The sequence below is a fragment of the Odocoileus virginianus genome, unplaced genomic scaffold (assembly GCF_023699985.2).
Source record: "Odocoileus virginianus isolate 20LAN1187 ecotype Illinois unplaced genomic scaffold, Ovbor_1.2 Unplaced_Contig_14, whole genome shotgun sequence".
Classification (NCBI taxonomy): Eukaryota; Metazoa; Chordata; class Mammalia; order Artiodactyla; family Cervidae; genus Odocoileus; species Odocoileus virginianus.
Window position 1 is genome coordinate 1,217,462 of NW_027224331.1, and position 10,305 is coordinate 1,227,766.

The following is a 10,305-nucleotide window of genomic DNA, read 5'->3' on the forward strand; positions in this document are numbered from 1 at the left end:
CTCCACTAGTGCTCCTGCAGTGTGGGAGACCTGGGTTCCAGCCCTGGGTTGGGAAGATCCCCTGGAGAAGGAAATGGCAACTCACTCCAGTATTCTTGCCTGGAAATCCCATGGACAGAGGAGCTTGACGGGCTACAGTTCATGGGGTCGCAAAGAGTTGGACATGAATGAGTGACTTCACTTCCACTGGTGCTTGAGTCTCAGCAAGGGTCTTCCATAGTCTACTTGATAGAGCAGTCAATCACATTTCTGGTCCATTTTAATTTGTCAGAAAGTTCTTCATCCTGAGGCGAAATCTGAATCCCAGGTCTCCAATAAATGAATCATGAAGAATTCATGAGTCATCATTGTCCTTCTACACTATATTCTGTATGCATATTTCCATTTTAAGGAGACAAAGGGTCTGTACAAGAAAAGGACAGAGCAAGAGGAGACTTTCTGGCAAGCTGTCCATTGCAGAGAGAGGTGTCACACAGCAGAACTGGTGAGTATTACATAGTACATTTCAACATCACAGGGAAGGATGAAGGGTAATGTTTGCCATTGGTCTCAGGATCTTGTGCTGTGCTTTTGTTGCTATTTTAACATCTTGTACATCTAAATTATATTTTGAAACATCTTTATTGTGAATCATAGAGTTTTCTTCAGAGTTATCTTTGGGGTTTGTAACAGGTGGCTCTCACAGAATGCAATGTATCTTCTTCCATGTGGGAGTAAAGGGAAGTGGATTTTTTTTGGCTGCACCTTGGAGCATGCAGAACTTCCCTGACCAGGAATCAAACCCATGGCCCTTGCAGTGGAAGTGCAGAGTCTTAACCACTGGACCACCACAGAAGTCCTCTTCTTCCATGTGAGTGAACCAAATGAAGGATTTAATTCTGCAGCTCTGTAAGTAGGGTGTGACCTTGTGCGACATTCACTAGTACCTTATAAATCTTCACTGCTGCTATTACTAAAGTCACTTCAGTCGTGTCTGACCCTGTGCGACCCCATAGACGGCAGCCCACCAGGCTCCCCCGTCCCTGGGATTCTCAAGGCAAGAACACTGGAGTGGGTTGCCATTTCCTTCTCCAATGTGTGAAAGTGAAAAGTGAAAGTGAAGTCGCTCAGTCGTGTCTGACTCGTAGCGACCCAATGGACTGCAGCCTACCAGGCTCCTCCGTCCATTAGGACCTAATAAATGTCGGGACCAGCCCAACAACGAACCAACCTGAGGGAGTGGTGCCGCAGAAGAATAAGGAAAAATAAGACTCAGGAATATGGAGAAAGTAATGGCAACCCACTCCAGTATTCTTGCCTGGGAAATCCCATGGACAGAGGAATCTGAGCTACAGTCCATGGGGTTGCAAAGAGTCAAATACGAGTGAGCAACTGACTCTTTCTAATTCCTCAGCCTCATCTGCTATTTAGGTTTGTGTGGCTTTGGACCCTCTCAGTCTGCCTGTCCCAAGAATCACAGTCCGTTTTCATCAGATGCTTGACAACATCTGCACCAGCCCCAAGTCCCAAGCCCTGAGCCATCATTTGCTTCCTCCCCTTGGGGATGAGGGATGGAAGATCACTCCTACACGGGCAAGCCCTTTCTCTCCAGGAGAGCTCCGCCTGTTTGAAGCCTTCTTCACACCCACCCAGAATTCCATCCCTGTCTTCCCTCCCATCCCCGACACACACGGCATACCTGCTCTCTCTGTCCCAGGAAGCCATGTCTTCTGTTTCCTTCCTTGAGCACAAGGGACCAATTTCCCAAGCCCTTGGCCCTCTCCCCACAAAAAAAAAAAAAAGACTCAGAAATAAAGTGGGGATCAGGGGGCTGATGCCATTCGCAGGCAAAAGCCCAGATCCTAATCCTTGCATGCCTTTTATTGTTAACTTCTACTTCCTTATTTGTGCTCTAGAGATATCTGTTCTTTACAATCTCAGATCGGGGATAAAGATATACAATGCACAGTCCTCAATGTCAAACCTTCAGGCCTTTCATGACTTTGTTTAGCCCTTCGGCTAGTGACGCCCTTTCTCAGCAACTCCCTCAAGGCTCTGGTTACGGGAACAGTCACTAATGGTTTTCCATCAGTCACATCAGTACTTCAACATCTTGTTTTCAAGATGTCTTTCCACAATGTACTTTTTACTGCTCCGAGCCCTTCGCCTGGGGGTGATGAAAGAAAAGAAAGAAAGTGAAGTCGCTCAGTCGTGTCCAACTCTTTGCGACCCCATGGACTGTAGCCTACCAGGCTCCTCGGTCCATGGGATTTTCCAGGCATGAATACTGGAGTGGGTTGCCATTTCCTTCTCCAGCAGATCTTCCCAACCCAGGGATCGAACCCAGGTCTCCCGCATTGTAGGCAGACGCTTTACTGTCTGAGCTAGAAAGTCATTTTTAATTTGCAAAGAAGCCCTGTTAATTATAATACAGGCCTGTGCATAGTGTATTCCCTACAATGTGCTCTGAATTTCTAAGACTAATGGGATGTGGGGTAACCAATATCTAAACAGCCTCTGAATTTAGGGGACCCATGAGAGAAAACTTGCTATACCTAATCCCACCTCCACTGCCCCAACTCCCAACAACAGGGAGTCTAATTTAGCATTGCAACCTTGATCAGATACTTTTTCTGATACTTTTTCTCTACTTTCTATGCTTTATCATCAGGATTTCTTGATGACCTGTGTCCTTGCGTTTAATCTCCAGTAGTGACAAGCTGGGCGTCCCTGATGATTCAGTGGTCAAGAATCTGCCTGCCAATGCAGGAGACGTGCAGAGATGCGTGTTTGATCCCTAGGTGGGGAAGAATCTCTGGAGAAGGAAACGGCAACCCACAATAGTATTCTTGCCTGGGAAATACCATAGAGGAGCCTGGCTGACTATAGTCCATGGGGGTCACAAAAGAGTCGGGACTTAGTGACCAAACAACAACAACAAAGTAGGGAGCACAGCCCACAAAACCAACTTCCCTTTGACACCAACTGAAAATTTGAGACTCCCCGAAGTCCATCCTTAGGTGACCTCAATTCCCTTTCATGTACCATTTTCTCCTTCTCTCCAGGCTCAAAAATTGGGCAACACTCTGGCTCTCAAGGTTAAGACTGCTGCCTGTGCATGAGGTCTCTTTTACCCAATTTTAGCCTATTTCTTTCTGCAGATTTTCCCCTCCTCCAAATATGAACAATTTACTTCTGTCTTTAATAAGTATTTTTATTTGACCTAGTTATATTGTAATTTTATGTTAGAGTTATTTACCCTAGTTATATTCTAGAAGGACTGGTAGAACTCACTGAGAGCTGATATACTCACAGTTACAGTTTATAACAGCAAAAGGATGTAGATTGAAATCAGATAATTGGAGAAGTGTATAGGCAGAGCCCTGGAGGGTGGTGGGCTTCCAACTCAAGCCTTCCAGCCTCCTCCCTCATGGAGACAAGAATGGTGCTAACTCCTCTCAGCAAAGATGTGAGGCTGTATAAGGGGAATATTGCCAACCAGGGACGCTCACCCAAGTCTTGGTATCCAAAGCCTTTACTGGGGCTCCAAGGTCAGCTGTCCATGTGGTTGACTTCAGTCTCTAGACCTTCTGGAGGTTGAGCTGATACAGCATGACTCAGAAGCCCCCACATCAACACATTGTTAGATATCCTGGTGCAGTCCAAAACCCCAGGTCAACAAAGACACTCATCAGGTATGGCATTCCAAGGGCTTGGAAATTACCCACCATGGGATGGGGGCTAAGTCAGCCCTCCTTTTGGTCAATGTTAACATTCTTACTACACATGCAGAAATGTTTTCTTTTAGATATGCTTGGAAATGAGAGTTACTTCCCTGGTGGCTCAGAGGGTAAAGCATCCACCTGCAATGCAGGAGACCCAGGTTCGATCCCTGGGTTGGAGAAGATCCCCTGGAGAAGGAAATGGCTACCCATTCCAGTATTCTTGCCTGGAGAATCCCATGGACAGAGGAGCCTGGTGGGCTACAGTCCACAGGGTCGCAAAGAGTTGGACACGACTGAGTGATTTCATTCACCTGACTTAAAAAAAAAAAAATTGTTTTCTATTTGAGACAAAACAGGGTCAACTGCACCACCCACAATAAATGCGTTTTGAATACCTGCTGTTGTGCTTGGAGAACCCAGAGTTAATGCTGACATATTCTACCTTACACGTCTTGGCCATGTCCTCTCTACTGGCCGGCGGTCATGGCGCGTCACGTGTTACATGCGCCGGCAGCTCAGGCAGCACAGGGTGGGGAGAGGCTTAACCTGGCTTCTGACCGGTGTTGTTATTTAGGGCATGGTTGCCAGCTCCCTGGGTTCTGAAAAGGAGCATGATGAGATGTGGAACTGTATCAGCAGCCCCAGAAGCTGCAGTTGACTTGTCACTGCCACTCAATTCCCTTTCACACAGCACTTTTGTCTTCTCTCCAGGCCCAGAAAACGGACGGCACTCTGGCTCCGAAGGGTAAGACCTCTGCCTGTGCACGAGGTCTCATTTACCCCTCTTTTACCCACTTCTTTCTGCAGATTTTCTTCTTCACCAAATATGAACAAGTTACACCTGTCTTTTTTTTCTTTGATAAACATTTTTATTTCATCTAATTATATCCCAATTTTCTGTTAGAGTTATTTATTAGATTAAACACATGCCAAAGATCTTTTTAACTCATGACTGAAGGAACCAGTAAGCTGAGAGTGCTAGTTCAAAGGGTTATGGGAGATACAGAAATGTTTATAGGCACAGAAAGAATGCTGGAGAAGGCAATGGCACCCCACTCCAGTACTCTTGCCTGGAAAATCCCATGGACAGAGAAGCCTGGTGGGCTGCAGTCCATGGGGTCGCTAAGAGTCGACAGGACTGAGCGACTTCACTTTCACTTTTCACTTTCCTGCATTGGAGAAGGAAATGGCAACCCACTCCAGTGTTCTTGCCTGGAGAATCCAGGGACGGGGGAGCCTGGTGGGCTGCCGTCTATGGGGTCGCACAGAGTCGGACACAACTGAAGTGACTTAGCAGCAGCAGCAGCAGCAAAGAATGCTGCAAGAAGATTACAAAATTCCATACAAATTGGTTAATGGTCCATAGAGGAATAATAACTGTTGGAGTTTTATTTTCTATAAGCTATAAATCATTTGCATCTCTATAGGACAAAGTTCTTTGGATAACAATAATTTTTGAGTGATATTAGTAAAATTATTTTATACCTATTTCTGTTAAACCACATATAAAATATCTTTTCTGATTACAATAGAATAAAACTATAAGTCAATAAGAAAATGAAAACTGGAAAATTTGCAAATATATGGAAATTAAATACTGCTTTCAAATAGCCAATAAATCAAAGAAAAAATTATAAGCTAAACTAGAAAATATCTTGCAACAAATGAAAATGAAAAGAAAACATAATTATGTTAGGTCAAAACTTAAATGAGGTATCAGAAACAGTGCTAAGAGGGAAATCTGTAGTTGTAAACACATTTAAAAAGAAGGACTTCAATTCAACAACCTCACTTTACAATTGAGAAAAAGAAGAAAAAATTAAACCCTAAGCTAGCAAAAGGAAGGGAAAAGGTTAGAATAGAGACAAATGAGATAGAGAATAGAAACACAATGGAAAAAAAATCAGTGAAACCAAAATTTGGTTCTTGAAAAAGATGAACAAAATTTAGAAATCTTTAGCTAAATTGATTAGGGAAAAAAAGGAAGAGAAGAAAAGTCAGATTACGACAAACAGAAATGAAAATGGAGGCATTGCTACTTACTTTATAGAAATATAATAAGAAGGAATACGAGAAAGTAGTAGCAACAATTGTAGGCCAACAAAATGAATAGCCTAGATGAGATTTACAAAGTCCTAGAAACACACAACCTACCAAGATTGAATCATGAATAAATAGAATGTGTAAATAGACCTCTAACTAGTAAGGACAGTATATCATTAATTAAAAATTTCCCAAGACAGAAAAGCCCTGGATCAGATTGCTTCTCTTGGGATTTCTACCAATCTTTCTCAAATTCTTCTGAACTATTGAAGAGGAGGAAATACTTCCTAACTTGCTCTTTGAAACCAGCATGTCTCTGATACCAAAGCCAGACAAAAATATTACAAGAAAAGAAAACTACACACTTTTACTTTTGAATATAATGTAAACATCCTCAACTAGCAAACTGAATTTATCAGCGTATTAAAAGGATTATACACTGGGACCAGATGGGATTTACTCTCAGAATGCAATGATGGTTCAACATATGGAAATCAATTAATGTAATAAATGTTCATAGAATGAAAGAAACAAATCATGTGATTATGGTAACTGATTCAGAGCTTTTTTTGTTATTATTATTATTTTTACAAAATTCAACACCGTTTTATGATAAAAAAGAGTCAGTAAACTAGGAATGGAAAGAAACTTCCTCAACATAATAAAGGCCACATAAGAAAACCTTCATATCCAATGGTGAAAGACTGAAAGCTGTTTTTGTTAAGACCAGGAACAAGAAAAGGATGCTCATCTTTTGCAATTTCTTGAAGAAGTAAAATGATCTCTGTTCACAGATGGCATGATCATGTATGTAGAAAATCCAAAAGATTATACATAAAACTTGCCAGAACTAATAAATGAATTCAGTGAAGTTGCAGGATACAAAATCATTGTACAAAAATCAGTTGCATTTCTATACAAAAACAATGACAATCCAAAGAGGAAATTAAGAAAACAATTCTATTTATAATAGCATCAGAAAAAATAAAATACTTAGGAATAACAATCGAGGAGGCAAAAGTCTTTTACCCTGAAAACTGTGAAACATTGCTTAAAAGAAATTAAAGAATACACTAAAAAATGGGAAGACATCATTTGTTCACAGATTGAAAAGATTTTATGCTGTAAAATGCCAATACTATTCAATGTGTGCATGCTCGGTTGTGTCCGAATCTTTGCAATCCCATGGACTGTAGCCTGCCAGTCTCCTCTGTCCATGGAATTTTCCAGGCAAGAATACTAGAGTGGGTTGCCAGTTCCTACTCCAGGATATCTTCCCAACCCAGGGATTGAACCCCGGTCTGCATCGCAGGTGGCTTCTTTACCACGACACCTGGGAAGCAATACTATTCAAAGTGATCTGCAGCTTCAGTGAAATCCCTATCAAAATCCCAATGATTTCTTTTTCAAAAATAGAAAAACTTATCTTAAAATTCAAGGTACCCTGAATAGCCAAAGAAAACAAAGTTGAGGACTCATAATTCCAGATTTCAAAACTTATTACAAAGCTACAGTAATTTTTTAAAAAAGTGAGACACTGGCATAGAGACATACACACATACAAATGAAATAGAATAGAGAGCTCCCAAACAAATCTTTTCACATAAATAAACCTTTGCACAGGATGCCAAGACCATTCAATAAAGGAAAGACAGACTCCTCAACAAATTGCGCTAGAAAACTGGGTATCCTTATGCAAAAGAGTGAAGTTGTACTCTTACCTTACAATATATACAAAAAGTCTACTCAAAATGGATCACAGACTTAACTGTAAGAGCTCAAACTATAACACTCTCAGAAGAAAACAGGAAAAACTTCACAACATTAGCTTTGGCAACAATTTCTTTGCTATGCCACAGAAAGCACAGTAACAAAAGAAAACACACATAAATTGGACTTAATCAAAATTTAGTTTTGTGCATTTCAAAGTACACTATGAACAGAGGGAAAAGACAACCCACAGATTGGGAGAAAATATATGCAAACCATAGATCTGATAAGGGGTTAATATTCAGAATTATAAAGAATTCTGCAACTTAACAACAACAATCAAAACAACCTGATTTAAAAATGGGCGAAATACTTAAATAGATATTTCTCCAAAGAAGATGTACAAAGGCCGATAAGCACATGAAAAGATGCTTCGCATCACTGACTGTAGGGAAATACAAATCAAAACCCCTAGTGATATCACTTCACACACATTAGAAGTATTGGCAAAGATGTGGAGAAACTGGAATCCTTGTGTATCACTGGTGGGACTGTAAAATGGTGAAACTGCTGTGTAGAAAATTAAATACAGAATCACCATATGATGAAGAAATTCCAGTTCTAGGTATGCATTCAACAGAATTGGAAGCAGGGACTTGAACACTCATGTTCACAGCAGCATTATTCACAATAGCCAAAAGATGATAACAACCCAAATGTCTATTGACAGGTGAATGGATGAACAAAATGTGGTATACAAAACATGGGGTATTATTAAGCTTTAAAAAGGAAGGAAATTGTAATAATGCTACAAAATTGATGAACTTTGAAAACATCATGCTAATTGGTATGTCAGTCACAGAAGAATAGATACCCTATGGAGCCACTTATATGAGGTACTTAGAATAGTCAAAATCATAGAGACGGAAAGCAGAATGCTTGTTGCCAGAGTCTGGGGGAGGAAAGAGAGACGAATTACTGTTTAGGGTGAATGGAGTTTGAGTTTGGGAAGAGGAAAAAGTTCTGGAGGTGAGTAGAGGTGATGTTTGCATAGCAGTGTGAATACACTTAATGTCACTGAATTGTACACTTGAAATGGTAAATTTGGGGTTATGTATATTTTACCACAATAAAAAATCGTTTGCATTTTTATAAACATTGATACTTCCTTACACAATTTAAAAATGTCTAGTCAATAATTAAGCAAGATACATAGCACTAAGCAGGGTTTCCCAACCTTGGCACTACTGATATGTTGAGACAGATGGTTAATTGTTGTGTACACTGTCTTGTGCCTTGTAGGGTGTTTAGTAGCATCTCTGTCCTCTTCTCACTAGATGCCTCTAGCACTCTTTACCCTGTGTGACAACCAGAATTGTCCCCAGATACTGGCAAATGCCACATCCTTACTGGTTGGGAATCACTAGTAAGAGTCCTGGAAATTTTGACTTGATCTCATACTGAGAGTTGTCCAAGCAGCATCAACTTGGAAGTCTATAGCTATAAATTTATTCCTTGAGGTATCGATTGTTAGACATTTCTGGTAAAATCTTTTCTACCAACATCCTAAGACCATCATTCCCTGTTGTAATCCAACTTCCAGAGTCTGTATTAATAGTTTAGAGCAGAGCAAGTTCATAGCTCAGAGAACTGACCTCCTTCATGGTGTGCATGAAATATTTATGTAGTTGACTTGAGTTCATAAATAGACAAACAAGACTATTAACTCAAGTCTCCATTGTATTTCATGTGGTAGAGAAAGATTATCAGCATCCTCCTACATGGTTAGACCATAAAGCCAGACTCCTAATCATTGCTGCAATGAGGAATATTTTATTAGCCATGTCCAAATCAGAGCCAGAAGCAAGCTTGTCTAAGGACCTGAAACAGAACCAAAACCAAGGAGCAGGGATGGAGGGCAGAGAAGCAGAGAGTCAAACAAACAATTCCTATTACCACCTGGGATTCACTCTGGGGACTAACAAAATACGTTCCTGGGCTTACCCGGCCTAGGCGGTGCAATTTTTGGGGGCAATGATGTGCTGAAAGTTGAATTTACTTGGACATCACATTGGGATCTCCAAAACTGTCAAAATATATTGCATGGAATGAATGGTGCCCCCTCCAAATGCATTTGTTGAAGCCCCACCCTCAATATGACTGTGTTTAGAGATAGGGCCTGTGAGGGAGAGATAAGGGTGCCCTAATCTGGAGGGCTGGTATCCTTATGAGAGGAGGAAGAGACACCAGAGCTTTCTCCACCACATGGGGTCACAGCAAGGAGGCGGCCACCTACAAGCTGATAAGAGAGCTCTACCAGAATCTCATCACACTGCGCCTGGTCTTGGACTTATAACCTCTAGAACTCTGAGAGAAAAATTCCTATTGTTTAAGCACTCTATCTGTTGTATTTTGTTATGGCAGCTGAGCAGGCTCAAACAGTGTAATTCCCCCAAATTTGTCAGCATGACTTACAAATATAGGGAGAACAAGTGTCAAAGATGTATTTAGCCCTTCAATGAGGGCCTAGCATGATGGGCCTGGGTTCATCCTCAAGGCCCTGGGTCATCCTGCTGTGCTGCTTTCTTTTTTTAAAAAATTACTTTATTTTAATTGGAGGCTAATTACTTTACATTACTGTAGTGGTTTTTGTCATACATTGACATGTATGACATTTGCTATACATTGACATGAATCAGTCACGGGTGTACATGAGTTCCCCATCCTGAGCCCCTCTCCCACCTCCCTCCCCATCCCATCCCTCAGGGTCATCCCAGTGCACCAGCCCTGAGCACCCTGTCTCAGGCATCCAACCTGGACTGGGGATCTGTTTCCAATATGAAAATAT